General features: G+C 38.2%; 1 long non-coding RNA gene across 1 annotated transcript in view; it reads right to left on the minus strand.

Annotated features, from left to right (window-relative positions):
- The window catches only part of LOC105481693 (uncharacterized), a 722,106-nt gene that overhangs the window by 685,649 nt on the left and 12,715 nt on the right, over nt 1–23,742 (minus strand). Inside the window, exon 5 of the long non-coding RNA XR_011614711.1 lies at nt 5,735–5,861. This is a non-coding gene — a long non-coding RNA (uncharacterized lncRNA). The remainder of the gene's footprint in view (nt 1–5,734; nt 5,862–23,742) is intronic.

The raw sequence follows: 23,742 nt of genomic DNA on the forward strand, positions 1-23,742 counted from the left end.
ACTTTATCAGCCTGTTTCCTACCTGTAAAATTTTGGAACTACAACAGCCTTCTTTTATTTCCTCTTCCCTCTGTCCCTTTCAGTAAAAGCTTACAGAGTTTCTGCTGATATATCATTCTCAAAAACTTTGTGGTTCTCCTATGTATGTATTAGAACCCATATGTCACTTGACTCATCTTTTCAAAGAGACTTCTGTGTGACTGAATACTTTAATCTTGCAATACTTCTGAAGCACTTGCAAAAAGTTGTCCACTTACTCTCTTGGATTGCTCTCAAGAGCACTCTTTTCTGACAGTGAATCTTTTCATTTTGGCATCTTTTGCAATCTGGATAGACTGAAAATTTTTCAAATTATCAAGTCTTAGCTGCTTTTTGCCTTAATAATTCTCTCCTCAATTTATCTCTTTCCTCTCCCATTTGACTATAAGCAGCAAAAAGAAAAGAAAACACACAATATCTTAATACTTTGCTTTGAAATTTCCTCAGCTAAATATCCATGTTAATCATTTACAAGATTTTTACACATAACATCAAGACATAATTCAGCTAAGCTTTCTGTCATTATATAATAAAGATATTTATCCAGTTTCCAAAACATGTTCCTTATTTCCTTATGAGCTCTCACCAAGAGTCTTTAACATTTACATTTCCACTTACAGTCTGTTCAAAGCAATGTAGGCTTTTTCTATTATGTGCCTTAGAATTCTTCCAGACTCTACCCATTATCCAACTCCAATGCCACATCTACATTTTCGGTGATTTGTTACAGTCGTATCTCACTTCTACATGCCCAAAATATGTATGAGTTTCCTATTGCTATTATAATAAATCACCACAAACTTAGGGACTTGAAACAATACCAATGTATTCTCTTACACTTTTGGAGGTCAGAAGTCTGAAATCGGTTTAACTGAATTAAAGTCAAAGTGTCAGCAGTGCTGATTCCTTCTGGAGGCTCAAGGGGAAACTCCATTTTTATTTATTTATATTTATTTATTTATTTATTTATTTATTTATGCTTTTTTCAGTTTCTAGAGGCTACCTATATTCCTTGACTTGTGGTCCCTTCCTCCATCTTCAAAACATAACTCTCTTATCTCTGCTTCCAGTATCACATCACCTTTTCTCTGTAGAATATCTTCTCTGCCTTCCTGTTATGAAAACACTGAAGAGTAACTGTATGGCCCACACAGACAATCCAGAATAATCTCCCCATCCCAGTATCCTTAATCTGTGCACATCTACAAAGTCCCTTTTGCCATGTAAGTAACATAGATAGGTTCTGGGATTTTGGACTTTGTTATTTGGGAGTTCTACTATTCAGCCTACCATAGTATATTAAGAGGATAATATATCATGCTTAAGTAATGTTTATCCTAGACATGCAAATTTATTTTTAACATTCAAATACAAACAAATATAATTCACTACATTAACAACAACTACAAAAAAATGGCATATGATTGCCTCAACAGATGCAGGAAAAAAAGTGACAATATCAATATCCATTTGATTTTTAAGAAAATCTCAGCAAACTAGGAATAGAAGATAACTTCCTCAGCATGACAAAAACCATCTACCAAAAATATAGATAACATTATTGAGTTAAAAATGCATATTTTCAACCTAAGATGAGAAACAAACAAAGATTTTTATTCTCATCAGTTTTATTCAATATTTTCTGAGGGCTCTGGCCAGTGCCAAAAGGAAAGAAAGAAAGAGAAAGAGAGAGAGAGAGAGAGAGAAAGAAAGAAAGAAAGAAAGAAAGAAAGAAAGAAAGAAAGAAAGAAAGAAAGAAAGAAAGAAAGAAAGAGAGAGAAAGAAGAGAGAGAGGGAAGGAAGGAAGGAAGGAAGGAAGGAAGGAAGGAAGGAAGGAAGGAAGGAAGGAAGGAAGGAAGGAAGGAGAAAAGAAAAAGAAGAAAAGAAAAGAAAGAGAAAGAGGGAAAGGGGGGAAAGGGAGGGAAGGGAAGAGAAGGGAAAGGAAGGGAAGAGAAGGGAAAGGAGGGAGGGAGGGAAGGAGGGAGGGAGGGAGGAAGGAAGGAAGGAAGGAAGGAGGGAGGGAAGGAAGGAAGGGAGGGAGGGAGTTGGAAATGAAGGGAAACTATCTTTATTCACAAGTGATTTGATTATGAAAAAATGAAATATACAAAAAGGTGTTGAAACTAATTAATTTAGCACAGTTGCATGATACAAGATCAATAAATACAGATCAACTATATGTTTATATAGTTGCTTAAACAATTAGAAATTTAAACTTTTTTTAAATTAATTATTATTTTTTTTTTTGAGATGGAATCTCGCTCTGTCTCACACGCTGGAGTACAGTGGTGCAATCTCGGCTCACTGCAACCTCTGCCTTTCGGTTTCAAGTGATTCTCCTGCTCAGCCTCCAGAGTAGCTAGGATTATAAGTGTGTGCCACCACACCCAGCTAATTTTTGTATTTTTAGTAGAAATGGTGTTTCGCCATATCAGCCAGGCTAGTCTTGAACTGCTGACCTCAAGCAATCTGCCCACCTCAGGCTCCCAAAGTGCTGGGATTACAAGCATGAGCCACCGCACCTGGCCAGAAATTTAAACTTTAAACAGTATTATTTGAAATAGCATAAAAAAATACAAAGTACTTAGGCATAAATCTGATTCAACAATTTGTAAGACCCATACACTGAAAATTCTAAAAAACTGATAAAAGAAAGTAATGACCTAAAGAAATGAAGAGATACATCCTCTTCATGAGTCAGACTCAGTATTAAGATGTTCATTTCTCCAAATTCATCAATAGGTTACACATAAATCTTCTCAAGATTTCAGAAGGCTTTTTTTGGAGAAATTGACATACTGATTATAAAACTTACATGAAAATTAAAAAGACATTTTATAGTCAAAACAAATTTGAAAAAGAAGAATACAGTTGGATGGCTAATACTATCAAATTTCAAGATTTATTTAAAAACTACAATATGGGCTGGGCACAGTGGCTCAGGCCTGTAATCCCAGCACTTTGGGAGGCCGAGGAGGACAGATCATGAGGTCAAGAAATTGAGACCATCCTGGCCAACATGGTGAAACCCCGTCTCTACTAAAAATATAAAAACTAGCTAGGCCTGGTGGCATGTGCCTGTAGTCCTAGCTACTCGGGAGGCTGAGACAGGAGAATCGCTTGTACCTGGTAGGCAGAGGTTGCAGTGAGTCAAGATTGCGCCACTGCACTCCAGCCTGGCAACAGAGCGAGACTCCATCTCAAAAAATAAATAAATAAATAAATAAATAAACAAACAAACAAACAAAACCTACAATATGAAGCTGCTAATGTGTTAGTATAAAGATAAACAAGTATATCAAAAGAACAGAGTAGGAAATTCAGAAATAGATCCACCCTTATATTGACAACTGGTTTTTGACAATCGGAAGTGCAAAGATAATTTAATATAGAAAAGATAGTCTTTTTAATAAATAGTGCTAGAATTGGATATTCATATGCAAAAATATGAATTTCACTTGCAATATATATGAAATTAACTCAAAGTGGATAATTTACCTAAATATGAAATCTGAAACTATGAAACTTTTATAAAAATATATAATAAAAATCTTTGTGACCTTGGATTAGGCAAAGGTTTAGCTATGACACAAAAAGCACAATTTATTAAGGAAAAAATTGATGAACTTCATCAAAATTAAAATCTTCTACTTTTTAAAAGATACTGTTAAAAGAATAAATAACAATTCACAGGCTAGAAGAAAATATTGGCAAGGTATATTTCTATTAAAGAACTTGAATCTAGAATATTAAAAAAAAAAACTCTCAAAACTCAATAATAAGAAAGCAACCCAATAAAGAAATGAACAAAATATTTGAACACACTTCTCACCCACAAAGATATACAGATGACCAATAAGCACATGAAAAGACATCCATAGTCATTAGAGAAATGAAAATTCAAACCACAAAGAGGCATCACCGTACACCTATTCAATTGACTAAAATTAAGTAGACAGACAATACTAAGTGTTGACAAGGATGTGGAACAATTGAAACTCTCATACAAGGCTAGTGGGAATATAAAATTATACATCACTTTGAAAATCAGTTGGACTGTCTCTTAAATGTAAATCATACACTAGAGCTGTCTTAAAAACTGACAAGAAAAAATGGAAGAGAATTTATTCTCCCATATAATTGCAAAATCCAGATTAATTACACTTCAGGCAGTTCTGAATCCAGGTGCTCGGGACTCAAGTTACTTTTTCTATCTCTTGCTTTGTTTTCCTACACAGTTTCTCTCTACATGATGAATTCCAGAAGTGCTTGGTTTACATTCTACCAGCTTAGCAACTCCAGCAAAAAGAGCTTCTCTTTTCCAGTGGTTCTAGAGAATATCCTGGAATTGGTCTCATTAGTTTGGCTTACTTTGTACACACATTTCTTAGCCAGGGGAATACAAATTCCTTAGCCAGGGGAATAAAAAGCCCTGATTCACTAGGATTCAGTTAAATATACCTCCACATTCCAAAGAAGCATCATTCCACTCAATCCACACGAACTGACTCAGGTGATAGAAAAAAGTTCCCTCAAAGTTAAAGTGCTATTATCATAAGATGGGGCAATGGTTGTTGTGCAACATTAATTACTGAACAAAATTTTCTCAACCGGTAACTGATTGGGAAATGTCTTTTCTAGTCAGACGTATGTATCAATGCTATCTGGCATTGGGCATTGATAGTTTGTTCTACTCACTCTTCTTGGGAGAGCTCAATACACTAAAAAATGAAAAGTATTTGTTATTCTCTGGCCACTACAACTGTCAATCTGTGTTCATGTTACCTTTTTTTTTAATCTGTCAAAACAAGTTATTCAGAGCTTCAGATGGATGCCCCTTCCATAGACACCTTGCAAGTGCACCAAGCACACTGCATTGACTTAATTATGAAAAGCAAGTAGGGAAGTTTTCCATGACTACCAACCCAGACATCTCTCCTTCTCTGTTGCACTGACCTTCAGGGACAGGGCTTCTTTTGAATCTTTTGGGTCCTTTGCAATTCTTCCCTCACTTTAGTAATTTTTTATCAGAAATAGGCAAGAGTGTGGAAAGCTGTAGTATTTTCATAACCATAAAAGGCTATCTGGTGGAAGGTCGTCTGACTCTTTGCCTGCTTTCTATTGCTAAACTGCGTAACATTTATTAAAACATCCCAAAAGCCAAATAGACTGATTGCTGGCACCAAGTTAATTTAAAGAGCTCAAGTAGAAAGATTACAGAACTGGAGAGCAATGAGAGCCACTTTCTGAGGAAAACTAAACAACCAGGAAAATAGTGGAAGTTTCGTAACTCTGCTTAAAGCCATGCAAATGAATGGGGCTTATTAAATATTTCTGGCACTTAGTCCTTTTGAATTGTGCCATATAAAAAGCAGCATTAGCGATGACTTACTAATATAAAAATCTATATGAGAGATATTAGCAAGAACTTACTAATCATTAGAGTTTGAAGCTGCTATATGGTTATATTAACAACTGCCTATTCTATTTCACAGAAGTCATTTCTATTTGAGTTCTTAAAGTCTGCTCTAGTTAACAAAAAAAAAAGTTCAAGATTTTCATGTACATGTTCATTGTTTTCTAAGTCATCTCTTAATGGGCTAGATTCTATTATTTCATTCAAAAAAATTCTAGACCATTCTGCCTGACTTTCAACAAAGGGTTAAAGTAGCAACACGAGGGAGTTAGTTGGTACCTTCCAGTTAACCTCTTACTGGGCCTTCTCTCTGGCACTGTTTGATGAGGACCATGGATATTTGCTGACTCTCAGGTAATGGGCTATTCAGCTGCTGTTTTAAGCCTGATCGTTCCACTAGTTCATCCTATAAAAAAAATTCAGAGGCTGTCAGCAGGTGGATTTAAGCATTGCAATGAGTTTAACAGTTTTGAAAACACATTCTTTTTACTGTTTTTACAGTTTATAGAGCTTATGCTTTATTACCTCTTACTTGAATTCTTTTTTGCTTTATAGAAAAACCTCATTTCAATAAAATTATGACAGACAATTTTGCCTCTATCCAGGAAGAAGCTGGACTACCTTGAATTTCATAAAAATTGTATATATTCTATATGTGCAGTTGGCATTTTTATGTCCTTTTTAGCAGTTTAGAGAAAGCTCCACCAATATTTTCAAGTCCACCTAGCTAGTAAGTGAGAGAACAGAAACTTGGATTCAGGTTTTCTGAGCAAGTCCACCAAGTTTTCCACCTTTACTCAAAAAAATAATAACGACCACTATATTTGCATAACACTTGGAAATACCAATAGCAGTTCACTTGCATGATCTCATTTGATCTTAAAGTGTAGTAAGTGTGAAGTAAGCAGGATAAGGTATTGAGGCTCCATTTTACAGATGTGGAAACCAAGACCCTAAGCAATGAGGGTGGGAGGGTTAAATGATTTACCTAAGATCACACAGCTTTCAAGTGGCAAAGTGAAATCTAGAAGCCAGGAACTAGAACTCTGCACTCACATCATTGCCTAGCTCTACAACAATAGCTTATTCATTGTTTTTCATTCAAATTCTTTCTCATTTTATCTGATTAAATTTTTGATAAACAGATTTTCCTCCATGAGGCAAGAAAACTGAACTACTTTGGGTTTTATGAGGATTTCAGAATATTTTTATAGGGAAAAAGCTTCTGTTGAAGAACTGTATTTGACAAAATCCAGAAAAATAAATTCTGCAGTGACTGTGGCTGTGGTGGTGATGATGATGATGATGATGATGATGAAAAATAAGTGTCAATTATTTCCAATGTGTTTGTTAATTCAGCTTTAGCTTTTCAATCATGAAAATTTATATCCACCTTGTTTATAATGTTAGTGTATTTTTTTAATTTTTAAGAGAATTAATGATTTTATTGTGAGCACTATGGATTAACATTTGAGAGGTTTCTTTTAACAATCCATTAAGTTTTTATTTTTAAAAATTATTCAGAAAAAAATTATAATAAAATACTTTGTAAGCATAGAAAGGATCATTCAATGTGTATACACTCATTTCATTTTTGACATGGAGATTAAATAAAAGTTATTTTTAAATGGATTGTTAAATATTGTGTCAGAACAGTTTCTACTTAATTTCTCACTATAATGAAAAAAATATTGTTTACTTTGACTCTAAGTGGTATAACATAGAAATCTAAACACTCTTGAAAGATACCTGATTTAGTAGGAAGATAGTGGATAGATTGTCTGCATTGAACAATAATACAACTGTGACTTCGAGATTTAAAAAATTATCTGCAAATGTTAACATTAGTCAATATGATGACATTCACTGAAAGATAATGAGGAGATAACATTCCCTCTTTTCTGGAAAGTAAGTTTCTTGTCAAAATAAAGTCTTATTTCTACTGAAAAGGTGTGTGTGTGTGTGTGTGTGTGTATGGTAACACTTTGCCAACTACTGGGTACAATTCATGTGTATAGCATCTTTAAAATTATTACCCCATGAGAGAGTTAAAATTATATCAATTGTTTGGTTTCCTTTAGCCTTTAGTGTCTGATTACTAGACAATAGAGCTTCATGGATAATAAAAATGCAATTTCCAATAAAAAATTTTAAAAAACTCTAGCTGTGCCAAAGTTCTGAGGGTTTCATGTTGTGCAACAAAGCCACTGGCTTTCAAACAGTGCCACAACTCCAGCACCTTGTGCCAGATACTACATTTACTCAAGGTCATTTGGACAAAAGTAATGAAAAATATTAAAGCAATGTTTACATAGCAGATATGCAATATCAATCATGTTATGTACATTGGTGATAAGAGTAAGAAGTTGATTGTTTGGGAGAAAAGTTACATTTTCTCCTAAGTAGTGGAAAATTACCAGTACACACTATGTTGGCATTTTCTTTTTCTTTTTTTTTTTTTTTTTTTTTTTTTTTGAGACGGAGTCTTGCTCTGTCGCCCAGGCTGGAGTGCAGTGGCCGGATCTCAGCTCACTGCAAGCTCCTCCTCTCAGGTTCACGCCATTCTCCTGCCTCAGCCTCCCGAGTAGCTGGGACTACAGGCACCCGCCACTTCGCCCGGCTAGTTTTTTGTATTTTTTAGTAGAGACGGGGTTTCACCGTATTAGCCAGGATGGTCTCGATCTCCTGACCTCATGATCCGCCCGTCTCGGCCTCCCAAAGTGCTGGGATTACAGGCTTGAGCCACCGCGCCCGGCCTATGTTGGCATTTTCTACCTAACTTTATTCCTTTATTTTTTTTCATGCAGCTCCACTGTAAACCATTATGATAATTATTCTAATATATATGCACACATACAAATACATATAATCAGAAATGTTTTCTAGAAGTGATCTGAAAGCCAAAGAAATATGGTGATAAACTATAAATTATACCTTATTCAGTCTATTTCTCTGATGAGATAAAAGGGCAAAGTGTGTGAGCAGTAATTATGCACAGGAAATGCTTATTAGAAATGCCTCAAATGGCAGACCACTATCCAATCTTACTCTTCCTGGTCCTACTCTAACAAATTCTATAGGATTCTAACTGCAAGTGAATATTGCTCAGTTCATCTTAACAATATATCATAAGCCTGAGCTCCACCAATAGGTTCAAGCTGAGACATGTCTTGTGGCCCCAAATGTGGTTTCCTTTGAAACCCACTGAGCTATAGCTGCCCCTGAAACACCTCTATGTTTGCTTCATCTTAGTGATAGTTTTTCTCTATTAGTTTATTCAGCAACCATATAGTTGGGTCCTTAATTTCCCATCCAAACATCTTTTTGTGCCCTTCTTTAGCTCCTGACACCTTATTTCTTATTCCCAAACTGAGTATCATTCCCCAATATAAAGGGCTATACATAATTATTAGTCCCCAGTCCAACCCACAAAAGCCTAAGTAATCCATGGTATACCTAAAAGTTGTATTTCAACTACTCTCAAGTATACTCAGCGTTTTCTTTCCCTTGGGAAAATATTGAATTCCCACTAGAGGAGCAAGTAAAGGACATCTTCCAAAGATTCTAACAGAAACCTTAACCTACTCCTTGAACGGAGAGAAATGGAACTAACCTTACCGCCTACATCGTTGCCACAGTGATTTTACACAGATATGTCACCTAATTTTACACAGATTATCTCATTTTCTTGAAGATATTACACAGATTTTACAAATGGGGAAATTGAGTGCCAGAGAACACAAAACAAAAAATGGAGTAAGTGATCAAGTCGGGATTTACACCATTAGCAGTCTAACTTCAGAGTTTGTGCTCCATCCTGCCTTTCAAAAGAAAATCCTGGGGTACAAGTCTATTATTGCTTGGGTGTTCTAAGTGAAGAACAAAGAAAAATTAGTCATCTTAGAGAAAGAATCCTATTCCCCAAAATTCACACATTGAAGCCCTAACCTCTTGTACCTCAGTATACAGTACGTTGGAGTTTTATACTTAATGTTACATTTAAAAAAAGACCTCAGAATATGACTGCATTTGGTGATAAGGTCTTCAAAGGGGTAATTAAGTTAAAATGAGGCCATCAGGGGGCCAGGCGCGGTGACTCAAGCCTGTAATCCCAGCACTTTGGGAGGCCGAAACGGGTGGATCACGAGGTCAGGAGATCGAGACCATCCTGGCTAACACGGTGAAACCCCGTCTCTACTAAAAAAATTATAAAAAACTAGCCAGGGGAGGTGGCAGGTGCCTGTAGTCCCAGCTACTCGGGAGGCTGAGCCAGGAGAATGGCGTGAACCCAGGAGGCGGAGCTTGCAGTGAGCTGAGATCCGGCCACTGCACTCCAGCCTGGGCCACAGAGCGAGACTCCATCTCAAAAAAAAAAAAAAAAAATTGAGGTCATCAGGAGAGAGACCTTAGGAAAAAAACCACCTTGATCTTGGACTTCCAGGCTCCAGAACTGTAAGAAATAAATTTCTGTTATTTAAGTCACCCAATCTGTGGCATTTTGCCATGACAGCCCTAGCAAACTAACCACAGTTCTCATGGTAAAGACTGTTGGATCTCCTACCTATTCATTTGGGATTAGTTATCTTGAGGCCATTGTCGGGCTCAAGGCTCATTAATGCAATTCTTTTTTTTCCCTAGGCTTGAGGTATGACTTCTTTAGAGCTTATTATATTAACCAAATCAGGATAACTTATATTAAATCTTCAAGTGTTTTCTTTAGGCACAGGAGACCATATTAATGTATGGGACTGGAAATAGGGATACAAAATAAACAGGAGAGAGATGTCTACAGCATACCCGATGAGTTTGGCACCCTCTTGGTTTGTGAGCCAAGCATCACAGAGCTTAGCTTAGCACACCCCAAGGCTTAGTGCTAAACTAATGCTTGGGGTGCTACACTAACGACAGGCATTGGAGCTGAGTTCATAAGCATGTGAAAGAGTTGAGCATAATTAATCATTCTAATACTTTATAGTTACAGCATAGTAGTTAAGAAAGCAAACAGGAGATACACTGCCTGGGCTCAAATCTGGGATCCTTCACTTACTAAGTGGGACATTCAGCAAGTTATTTAAATTCTCTGCCTCTCAATTTTTAATGTCTTAAATAAGAAGGGTTGTTATGAGGATTAACTGAGTTAATGCATTTAAAGAGTTTCAATACCTCTAGCACATAGTAAAGGCTCAATATATGTTAATATTATTGCTTTGGTACAGAGGTACAACATTTGCAAGTTTCCTTCCTTTTTTTATTACATACCCACCTATATGAACAGAGCAGAATTCATATTTTTGTGACATCCGATTCCATTATATGAATATAGATATGGAGCTATTTCTGCTATCAAAAGATTTGGTAGATTCAAAAAGTTTCTATAAATGGTGATTGTTTTATTGAGAAACTAACTGTTTAGCTTTCCAATATATTGTCAATCTGTCATTCATTTAACAGTCATTCATTATGCATTTACTACGTGCTAGGCAATGCTATAGGCAATGTAAACACAAGAGAGGATAATACAAATCCTGTCCTTGGAGTTTGAATTCCATAGTCTAATGGAAAAAATAGATATGAAAACAAATAACTATAAATATGCATCTAACACATTTAATGAACACTTAGTAGATTTTCAGTATTTACTGAATGAATGAATGAGTGCTTGGATAAAGTTATAAAATGGGAGAAAAAAAAATCAACAGAGGAAAAGAAAAATTTAGAGGCAGCAAATAACTCAGCCTAAAGAATTAAGCAACACTTCACAGAGAATGTAATATTTGAATTAATCTTAAAGTGTATCCATTAAAAAGTACTATTAAATAAGAAGTTTCTTTTTTCTTTTTTGAGACAAGGTCTTGCTCTGCCACTTAGGCCAGAGTGCAGTAGCATGATCACAACTCACTACATCCTTGACTTCCCAGACTTCAGGGATCCTCCCACCTCAGCCTACCAAGTAGCTGGAACTGCAGGCATATACCAACATTCCTGGCTAATTTTTTATTTTTAGTTTTCATGGAGATGGGGTCTCACTATGTTGCCCAGGCTGGTTTCCAACTCCTGAGCTCAAGTGATCCTCCCACCTCGTCCTCCCAGAGTACTGGGATTACAGGCATGAGCCACTGTACCAACTAAATTAGCAATTTCAACATGCAGAAAGAGGAAATCTTTACAAAAGAATTAATTCCTCATTGGAAACATTCTGAACAAATGAAAAAAATTCAATTCTTTAATATATATATTTTTAAAATCAGTGATGTAGTAGAATCTGCTTGTCTCTGCCCTCAACATATATTTGATGGATATGTCAACATTTTAGAAAAACTCTTTGTTTTAGCTCTGCATCATCTTTATCACCAGACTTGCTGCCCTTTGTCATACTGAGGTGGTTCTGAGGCTCAGCAATACACAGGGTGACCAGCACTACAACCAGGATAGGGACCACCATGCCCAGGTCTCCCCTTTGCCCACAGTGTCCTATGGTGGCTGGTGAGCTGCTGGATTCAGCTCAGGACTGACCTTGGAACTACCTGAGGAGCTGCCAGAATCTATTGCCACATAGACAGTGCCCTATGAACAGCTGTCAATTCAACAGAGTCACTTGGTTTAAGTATGGCGGATCCAAGATGAATGGATGGCATCCTGTTTGGACAGCTGCTGCATTAAGGCCTGTGGATGAAAGCCAATACGGCATCTACTACAAAAGATACCATTTGGGAAGAAATTTCTTAGAACTGCTTTCTGCTAGGACTTCAAACCATGTAATATGCAGCTCCAAACATAGTAATCACTGTGTAACTATAAATCTTGATGATCGAATGGTTAGAAATGCCCTGGTTATTATACTGGGCTTTGAAATATAATGCAGCATGGCCAATATCCCACAATGTTCCATGCACAATTATGTATCAACCTTGTTTCTGTGGATGGAAACCTATTAGAGAAAATAAGGGGAGGCTGGGCACGGACTGTTCTCACATCCATAACTGGTTGATATTAAAATATATCCCGTGAGACAGTTAATAAGATAGGAGGTCTTGTAAATATTACTGTGTCCTCCCCATAGGTATGAGGAAATCCCAGCACTTTGGGAGGCTGAGGCAGGTGGATCATCTGAGGTCAGGAGTTCAAGACCAGCCTGGCCAACATGGTGAAACTAAATACACGATTAAATTGTTCCATAAGGCTATTTCATGTGTTTTCATATTCTTTTTTTCTACTAAAAATACAAAAATTAGCTAGGCATGGTGGTGGGTGCCTGTAATCCCAGCTACTCGGGAGACTGAGGCAGGAAAATTGCTTGAACCCGGGAGGCGGAGGTTGCAGTGAGCTGAGATTGCGCCACTGCACTCCAGCCTGGATGACAGAGCGAGACTCCGTCTCAAAAAAAAGAAAAGAAAAAGAAAAGAAAAAAAGGGGAAAAACGATGTGTTTTCTGATGGAATTAAAGTAGGGGGCATCACTTGGTAGATCTAAATTACCCCTAAAGAATGGCCCCAAACTGAGACAAGGAAATCCTGGGAGGCCTCATGACACACTCAAACTAAATTACTTCTGTGTGTGATTGCTCAACTACACCTAGTATGAGGGACCCAGCCTTTCTGGATGCAAAACATGTATTGTAATCGCACTGGTGTCGTTAGTGCACAATAGTAACTGATAGTTTAGTGGTGGCTTAAACAACACTGGCCCACAAGACAGAAACAGGCTACAGGGTAGATAGATGCCAAGCTAGGTATACTAAGATGAGTTGTGTTTGCTCTTTAACGAGGAGTAGCATTCAAAGGAAAAAGATGTATTAACTAGAAGAGAAAGAATGCTCTTTTGGGAAGAAGGCAAAGGGTATCAGCCTGGGAAGATAATGAGGCTTTAGCAAAGTGGGTAAGGCAGACTCAATAAACAATGCTGGACACTGCTAAAACCCAATGTTGGAAATGGGTCTCTGCTGGGACCCAACATAGCCTCATGACTAATTCAAATGAAAACTGAAGTGGGCATGAGGCAATGGCCTTCTATTCTAGCTGCTGAGGCTCCAGTGGCACACCTGTGTGAGTCTTATGGCTCCCCAAACATGTGGAAGTTCTCTGGGGACACTTGTAATTTACATAGATGTAACAGGACTGTTCTCACATCCATAACTGGTTGATATTAAAATACATCCCATGAGACAGTTAATAAGGATACAATGTCTTGTAAATATTACTGTGTCCTCCCCATAGGTGTGAGGTGGGCCCTGCTGTGTAATAACACACAATGGAAATCAACCTCAGTACGAGCCTGTGAGATAAGATGGGGTGATTGGCTTTGTTCCAAATTAATTTACAGAAATAACTGTCCTGTCTAATTGTGCTGACATTTGCCCTTGTGTGAGCAAGAGTAGATTCTGTTGGGAAGGAAGAGCAAATACCTTTGAAATTCTTGCTGTTTTTTGAAATTGAATTAGACTATCGTCACAATACAAAAAGATGTAATACTGGCATTGTTGGTAAGATTAAACTACCTCATGTAAATAAGTTTCATGATCTGATATTGATGATCAAGTGTATTGGAAGATTGGGTTAAAGCCTCCTCAGGATGAAATACCTAGGGAAAATGATTTGTCGAATAACTTTATCTAGTTAACCATCAGCTCATTCTTGTGCTAAATAAATCTATAAAATCTTATCATAAGGCAAAAACAGGTGTAGATGAGGAGGGGGTAAGAATAATTATATTATTATAAGAACATCCAAATGCACTTTGAGAGGCTGAGGCAGGAGGATCACTTGAGGCCAAGAACTTCAGACCCCAGAATGGGCAACATACTGAGACCCTGTGTCTACAAAAAAATTTTTAAAAATGAGCCAAGCATGGTGGTGCACAACTGTAGTCCCAGAAACTCTGGAGGCTGAGGTAGGAGGATTGCTTGAACTCAGGAGTTTGAGGCTGCAGTGAGCCAAGATTGTACTACTGTACTAAAGTCTGGGCAACAGAGCAAACCCTGTCTCTTAAAGAAAAAAAAAAAGAATACGAAAACATATGAAATAGCCTTATGGGACAATTTAATTGTTTATTTAAATCTATCCTTTCTCCATACTGGCTTCCAAATGTTAGGCATGTATTGGTACTACTTTCTATCTGTTCTATAAATGCTACACTAAATGTAAATGTTCTGGTAGATATGATCATTTTGTGGTGAGGGTCTGTGATCAGAGACCAGGAGTAAACACTGAAATAACAGGAAATATATACATTGGTCTCTGTCCCTGATTCCCAACACAGAGCTCCTAAAAACCTTGTAAATAGGGGTTCTAGGAGAATCTTTTGTTCTAATAGTTAAACTTTGATGCAGCTTCTGACATATGGCTCCTAAGACCTTTGAAATTTCCTTAGTGATAGGAATATCTGACACAGAGTTCTTAAACACTTTGGAATTTCCTGGGTGATATGAGTGTCTTTTGTTTTACTGAGGCATCTCTTGTTCATCTCCTGGATGGGGCTGATCACCAGAAAGAGCAAGCCATGAATAAAAGCCTAGAACTTTTAGCCCCATCCCCTATTCTCTGGAGAATGGAGAAGGGCTAGACATGTAGTTAACAATCAGTCATGCCTACATGATGTAGCCTCCATAAAAATTCCAAGAGTAAGGGATTTGGAGAGCTTTCAGTTTGATGAACACATTCCCATGTTAGGAGGGTGACTAACCCCAACTTCACGGGGACAGAAGCTCGTGTGCTTGAAATCCTTCCAGACCTTGTCCAATGTCCTGCTTCATCTGGCTGCTCATTTGTATTATTTACAATATCCTGTGTTATAAATCCACAATAGTAATTGTCAACCTAAATAACAAACAGAGAGATCCTCGCTAGAGGGAAAGATACTTAACTGGGAATAAAACACTGCAATGGGAACACTCATGCCTTAGTAAACTATGTGCATATTCAGGAAGGTAAAGGAAGACAAAGGTCTTCAAAAAAAAAAAAACCACAAAGATTATATAATTGTTTTGAAATATCTATTCTTGGCTACAAAAATCAATAACAAGGATGACAACAGTCTGAAGCTGGACAAGCAGTCGCTGGGCAGAAGCCCCTGCAGAAGTATTTTTTTTGTGTAAGATTGTGATAGCCTTTGTGCAAGGTTGTGGTTTTTGCAGAGTCTTTTTTGTTATCAAGCAAACAAGCATGAGAACCCCCTCTTGGAGGCCTTCCCTAGCTCTATTTATCAGGATTTTCTCAACAGTAGTGACTCCATTTTGCTTCTCACCACTTTCACCTAAGTAAACTGTCTTTCTGATTTCTGTGAGGCGCTCTAGCAAATTCCTGAACCCAAGGGAGGGGGTCATCAGAACCTCTGATTTGTAATCAAGTCAGACAGAAGTTGTGGGTAACCTGGGAACCTACTACTTGTAGTTGGCAAGTGAAGTGGGAGGCAGTCTAGTGGGATTCAGCCTTTAATCAGTGAGGTCAGTGCTGACTCTGGTTAGTGACAGAATTGAGCTGAATTGAACTGAATTGTTAGACACCCACTTGGTCCTGGAGAATTGTTTGGTGTGAGGAAATAAAATCCACATAATCTATTGTCAGCAGTAAAGTGTTGTGAGTAAAAGCAGTACAATAGGGAGAAAAAAGGTTGTTTTTTTGTATACAGCACATTATGATGGTTTGAAGAAAAACATATTTTGCCTATTAAAGGCTTTTTGTTTCATTCCCAATGACTTTTGCAATTATAAACATGGCTACATGGTTTTTGGTATACATACATAAACACACGTTTCTCTGGCGTGTATACCAAGGATAAGAATTCATTTTCTTGAGAAGACTTAAGTTTAAATGTAATGTATACTGCCAAATATTTATCCAAAATGATTCTACCAGTCTATGCACACAGCAGCAGCTTATGCTATTTAGTAATTTCTGAATTGTTATCAAAATTTGGAAATGCTGCCTGACCTGGTGGCTCATACCTGTGATCCCAGCAGTGGTGATTACACACCTTGGGAGGCCAAGGCAGGTGGATTGCTTAAGCCCGGGAGTTTGAGACCAGCCTGGGCAACATGGCAAAACCCTGGGTCTACGAAAAGTTCAAAAATTAGCCGGATATGGTGGCATGTGCTTGTAATTCCAGCTACTCAGGAGTCTGAGGTGGCAAGATCCCCTGAGACCAGGAGGTGAAAGCTGCAATGACCCATAATTGTGCCACTGCACTCCAGCCTAGCAACAGAGTGAGACCCTGTCTCTAAAAAAAGAAAAAAAAAAAAAAAAAGGAAATGTTAGCCTTATTGAGTTTCCCAGTCAAATGAATTTTGTTTTAATTTGCATTTTCCTGTTTACCCATAAGATTAAGCTTTTTGTTTTTATTGTCGATTGTTGGCCTTTTGGAATTGTTGTCATCTACACGGAAGTTTTCACTATGCCACGATCACAGTAATTTTTACTGTAGATTTATTATGCCACGATCACAGTGATTTTTACTGTAGATTTATTGTCTACATTTTTTGGAGAAATCATTTCAAATTTACACATTAAAATTATCTTTGTCTATTCTCAAAAAAAAAACTTTTTTTTTTTTTTTTTTTTGAGACAGTCTCACTCTGTCAACCATGCTAGAGTGCAGTGGCACAATCTCGGCTCACCGCAACCTCCGCCTCCCAAGTTCAAACAATTCTTGTGCCTCAGCCTCCTGAGTAGCTGGGATTACAGGTGCACACCACCATGCCCAGCTAATTTTCTGTATTTTCAGTAGAGACAGGGTTTCACCACGCTGCCCAGGCCAGTCTCGAACTCTTGAGCTCAGGCAATCTGCCTACCTCAGCCTCGCAAAGTGCTAGGATTTAAAGGTGTGAGCCACGGCGCCCAGCCAAAACAAACAAAAATAAAAATAAAAATAAAGACACTTTATTATAAAAAAATTTTAATATACATAGGAAAATGGAGAAAATGCTATCCTGAACTGTCCTGTTTGTCACCCAACTTCACCATCTGTCTATTCACTGTTAATCGAGTTGATGGGTGCTGACGAGTTGATGGGTGCAGCACAGCAACATGGCACAAGTATACATATGTAACAAACCTGCACGTTATGCACATGTACCCTAGAACTTAAAGTATAATAATAATAAAAAATAATTAAAAAAAAAAAGAACCACCTAACTGCCACCCCCACCTCACACACACATACACCAGGATAGCTCTGAAGTAAACTTGGATATCACAGTATTTCACTCATTAAATGTACATATATTAAACACATAATAAATATATTTATAATATAATGTAAAATATGTTAAATGACAATGTCAATTATAATCATGTGGTATAATTATATTATACATTAAATATATAGACTTATATAGAGATATGTTCATAGTTTTAACATATTTTAAGGTATATTATGATAAAGACTTTTTTTTTTTTTTTTTTTTTTTTGAGACAGGATCTGGCTGTGTCACCCAGGCTAGAGAGCAGTAGTGCGGTCTCACTGGAGCCTCCACCTCCCAAGCTCAGGCAATCCTCCCACCTCAGCCTCCTGAGAAGTTGGGACGACAGACAGGCACCACCACGCTCAGCTAGTTTTTTGTATTTTTTGTAGGGATGGGGGTTTCACCATGTTATCCAGGCTGGTGTTGAACTCCCTGGGCTCAAGTGATCCACCTGCCTCTGCCTCCCAAAGTACAGAGATTACAGGCGTAAGCCACTGCACCCAGCTGATAAGCACTTTTTTGAAACAACTGCAATACATTTATATAACCTAAAAAATTAACAGTAATTCTTATTATCACTAATACGCAGTGTTCAAAATTCGAGATTGCCTCATAATTATTTTTTCACAGAGGACTATGCTTTTTACAGTATTCCATTTAGTTGTACCTTGCAGAGGTACCCATGGCTGCAGGTTTCCTCAGAGGAACAGACATTTCTTTAATGGAAAAATCTCAGAAGCAAATGAAGCCCATGACCTGCCTACCCTAAAATAGCACTAAACTTCAGGTTGGCCTCAGAAACTCACATTCTACTTCATGTGGGAGCTTTGTTTATTTGTTTAATGATTAATGTGTAGGATAAAATATTTCCTAAATACTCAAGGACTTATTGCCTCCTTCTTCATTACATATATTGATATGTTTGGTATGCCTAATAACTTTGTAAGCATGACAGCTTATTTTCTCTAGGGCACACAGAAGTTGATCTGGAAAACGACCACCCCCGACCCATCCATAGAAACCCACTAGAGTGAGGGGAAGATAGTGCTAGAGTTATTATTGTGTTTCAAAATTTGTGTCCAGGCCAGGGGTGGTGGCTCACATGTGTAATCACAACACTTTGGGAGGCCAAGGTGGGAGTATCCCTTGAGCCCAGGAGTTGGAGACCAACCTGGGCAACATAGTGAGACCCCATCTCCACAAAAAAAATTTTTTTTTAATTAAAGGGCATTGTAGTCCTTGCCTGTAGTCCCAGCTACTAGGGAGCTTGAGGCAGGAGGATTGCTTGAGTCTGGAAAGTCAAGGCTGCAGTGAGCCATGACTGTGCCACTGTACACCAGCCTGGGCAAGAGAGTAAGACCCTGCTCCAAAAAATAAAATAAAATTTTGTGTCCAAAGGATGAGGTAGAGCCAATCATTATTTAGATATTGAAGAAACTATAAGCCCAAATCCCTTCCTCACCCAGTTGTCATGGGGACGAGATGAGTTGTAAGGACACGTGCTGGGATTTGTAAGGCTTAACCCTGCCAGACACGAGTATGTTGCTCCATGTCTGCCTGCGTCCCAGGGCATCCACCCTAAATGTGAGCATGAACATATTTACCTGTGAGAGAGGCAGAAATGGCAGGAAGGGATGAAGGGAGAGCAATGAAAATCATCCCTCCAATTCAGTGACCAACTTTTGTTTTCCCTCATCAAGGAAAGAGTTTGGTAATGCGCCATTTTCCCAGTACTCTGGACAAGCTAAATGGTAATGCCAGGGAAGCCAAGAAATGCCTCAATTCATGATCAAGACTGGAAAGTTGACTCAGCCTCTAAGAAAAATGCTAGCACTCTCCCAGACTCAAACGGAAATAGCCCACCTATTGCTTGAGGTCACAAATACATGGCCATTAACTTTATTTCACTAGAACTTAAAACTTTGGCACAAACTATTAGTATCACATTTTTTTCAGAACAACATGCTCTTTATTAAAGATTAGCTCTCACAAGCCACTCTTACTTTTTGTCTAAAACACTATGGTATGCACTAAGTTTGCTTCACGTCCTCGGGGCAGGAAGATACCTCTGGGATGGCTAAGGAGACTCTACCTCCTCCCTGTCTTGTCTTTCTGGTCCTTTGGCCCCTGGCCGAGGCTGCTGGCAGAAGAGCTGTGTTACACCACTGGAGAAGCCATGTAGGAATATTCCCTTCAGGGGAACTGAGCGATGGCCAGCACTGGAGGGGAGAGCAGCTGCACCTAACACTTTCCCCTGGGTAGTCCCAGACATTCCATCTTTCTGGGAAGTGCAACCAAGAACGTTTGGGAAATCAGACAAAGGAATGCAGAGAGCAAACCCAGTTCATGTTTCTTCTCCATCAAAATCTGAAGAAGCATCCAAGGAAGAGAAAGAGTGCCTCATGTGGTATTTATTATCCAAAAGTAAGAGAAATGTACTCCTACTAGGATTCCTTTTTTAAAAAAGAGAGGCAGACAGTTCTTTAGGGAAATCTCATTTGGAAATGTGTATTCTTATTTTCTTTCACACAACAGACAGTGTGACAAAACATGCTAGAACCTTGTAATATCTGAAACTGGGGTTTTAAAAAGGGGAGAAGATTTTTTTTTTTTTTTTTTTTTTTTTTTTTTTTGAGATGGAGTCTTATTCTGTCGCCCAGGCTAGGGTGCAGTGGTGCAATCTCGGCTCATTGCAACCTCCGCCTCCCAGGTTCAAGCAATTCTCCTGCCTCAGCCTCCTGAGTAGCTGGGATTACAGGCTCAGGCCACCATGCCCAGCTAATTTTTGTATTTTTAGTAGAGATGGGGTTTCACTGTGTTAGTTAGGGTGGTCTCATACTCCTGACTTCCTGATCCGCCCGCCTCGGCCTCCCAAAGTGCTGGGATTACAGGTGTGAGCCACTGCACCCGGCCAAGATCTCCCATTTCAAATCTACTCATGAGAACCAAGTAACTGGAAAAGTAACTGGAAAAATAATAGATTTATAAAACAAAGGAAATAAAATGAGCTATGACCTATAACCACTTGATGAAAAATATTTTCATTTAATAATAGATATATCTTAAATATAAGATACCTTACTACATATACTAGTTATAAATTAGACTCTAGAGCAAAGATAATAAACTGGAAAATAGTTTTGACAAATATACCACAGGGTTTTAGAACAATGTGTTACATTTGGTGCAGCATAGCATTCTCTTTCATCACATAAACAGATTTAACTGGACATGTGAAACAATTAGTATTATACTCATTCCTGAAAAATAATGAATGGCACTTGTCAATATTTTAGTAGTCTAATATTAAACATTTATTCTTTTTTTTTTTTTTTTTTTTTTTGAGACGGAGTCTCACGCTGTTGCCCAGGCTGGAGTGCAGTGGCGCGATCTCGGCTCACTGCAAGCTCCGCCTCCTGGGTTCACGCCATTCTCCTGCCTCAGCCTCCTGAGTAGCTAGGACTACAGGCGCCCGCCACCGCGCCCGGCTAATTTTTTGTATTTTTAGTAGAGACGGGGTTTCACTGTGGTCTCGATCTCCTGACCTTGTGATCCGCCCGCCTCGGCCTCCCAAAGTGCTGGGATTACAGGCTTGAGCCACCGCGCCCGGCCTATTAAACATTTATTCTATAAAACTGAACATCAACTTAAAATTGATTATATGACCAGCAGTTACTGAAATTTAAGGGTGGTAATAATACACACATTTGATAGTAAAGGGAGCTCCCTTAAGAGTCTACACACGAGTAGAAAGCAACTTTCACACATGTATAAAGTAGGTACATTTTCAAGTCATGCTGTGGAAATACATCCATTATAAAATACTGGATGTAGACTTTCAAAGTTGATTTCCATTCTTTAAAATCATTTTGGGGGCTGGGTATGGTGGCTCATGCCTCTAACCCCAGAACTTTGGGAGGCTGAGGCGGGAGAATTGCTTGAGTCCAGAAGTTTGAAACCAATCTAAGTAACATAGTGAGACCCTGTCTCCAGGAAGATTAAAATATTAGTCAGGCCTGGTGGTATATGCCTGTAGTGTCCCAGCTACTTGGGAGGCTAAGGCAGGAGGACTGCTTGTGCCTGGGAGGTCAAAAATGCAGAGAGCCGTGATCGAGCCACTTCACTCCAGCCTTCACTTCACTCTGGGCAAGAGAGTGAGATCCTATCTCAAAAACAACAATAAAAACATTTTTGGTAGCCTTCATTGTTTAAATCCATTTATTTATTTATTTATTTATTTATTTATTTATTTATTTATTTATTTTTGGTGTTTTTCTCCTGTTTAAAAAAATAATATAAGTAACAGAATTTCATTATACACACTTAACAAGAGTGGGAATATGTACACAGTAGACTATGAAAGGCCTCAGTAATACTACTCATAAAACCGAAGAGTTCCGTGGTTCCCATGCAAACCCTGAGTTAGACTTCCCGAGTTCAAGTCCCAGCTCTGCTCCTTGATACCTATGTGATGTTGGCTGAGTTACTTATATCTATAAAAAGAGATAATAATAAAATCTACCTCAAAATATCAGGAACTTTACATAAAATAGTTCACAAAAATCTCATAGTGTAGTTCCTAGTGTATCCCAAAAGTCTAATAAATGTTAGCTTATCATTATCATGTTTAATAGGCAATCAACTTCAATGGTTTAATTTTCAGTTACTTCACTGTTCTGAATGACTTGAAGATTCTCTCAATTCATTTCCTTTTGACAGGTACTTGGGCCTATTTCTGTGAATGCACAGGAACCAGATGCTATGAACTGCAACTAAATCCCAGAACAAGTAGGAGCAGGAAATTAGGACAGAACCTGCCCATTTTCTCTGTTACCTACTGGAATTTCCCTACTCACCAAGTATTCATTTACTGTCACTGGGAACAAATTTGGCAGTCCTCTTCACAAATAAGTTTTTTCTGTACAGCTTTGGCACAGATTAGAAAGAGCGTGTAGCTGGGTCATTCCCAGTTGGTCACTACATGAATTCACCTTCTCTGCCCCCAAAATCAACAAATCTTTCCAGTGCCATAAATCCCACCCCCATCACATATAGCAACATGGCCTCCACAAATTGCTACAAGGCCTTGAACATATCTAAGGCTGGCATTCCAGTATCGATGCCTAATGCTTGGCCTTCTCGGACACCCTAGTCTGGAGGTTGCCAGTGTGGGCTGTGCAGGAATCTACTGTGATATGTGTACGTATCTACAGTCAGTTCTGCTATAATGCTTGTTTGGAAAATCTCGTCCAATGTGACTGATATATTAGGAAAGCTTTTAGCACAATGCTACTTCACATTTGCTTATGCCAGTTTTATCTGCCAATCTCATCACTAGGCCAACACGGAAAACTGCGCCCAATTGAACTATGCAGGAATCCTCACATGCGCACACCGCACAAGGACAATGAGCGACTACACCCTCCTATGTCTGCAGGTACACCTTACTTTCCAATAACTCGCAAGCTGCAATCCTGCACACCAGCCATGTGGCCACCTGCCCTCTCCTTAATTTTCCCTTCTTTCCTCTCAGCCTATTTTGCATTTTCCTCTGTGTTCTCCATTGTTTTGCTCCTTTTCCTCATTCTTTTTCTATCTCCTCTTGTACACAGGGCTGCGGGTGTGGAAACAGGGAAGGCATGTGTCTGTCTGAGAGCAGTTGTAGCAAATGTCCATTCCACAAACAAATGAAATACTTTTCAAGGGCTACATTTATTACAGCATTGATATGGATCTTCACCATTTACCGTGCTACTGTTTTTATTAAGTTCCTATCCCTTTATGTATCAATTACAAAATTTTGAATGTTTTCCCCTAATTCCAGTCCTGTGGTTTCTATTGTACGATATTGCACAGTACACATCTTAAGAACACATACTGGGTATAGCAGAACTGACAGTATCTATCAGTATTTATGATTTATAGAGCTTTTATCCTATACTCAAAGAAATTTAATCAAGAAAGATTAAGAACTGTTGGCCTAGGGAAGCTCTGTCCAACAGAAATATAACGTAAGCCATGTGAGTAACTAAAAATTTATGAATAGTGAAAAAATAAAAAGAAACAGGTGAAAATAACTTTACTAGCATTTTATTTAATCCAAACAATATCA

Source organism: Macaca nemestrina, chromosome 16 (genome assembly GCF_043159975.1).
Source record: "Macaca nemestrina isolate mMacNem1 chromosome 16, mMacNem.hap1, whole genome shotgun sequence".
NCBI lineage: Eukaryota > Metazoa > Chordata > Mammalia > Primates > Cercopithecidae > Macaca > Macaca nemestrina.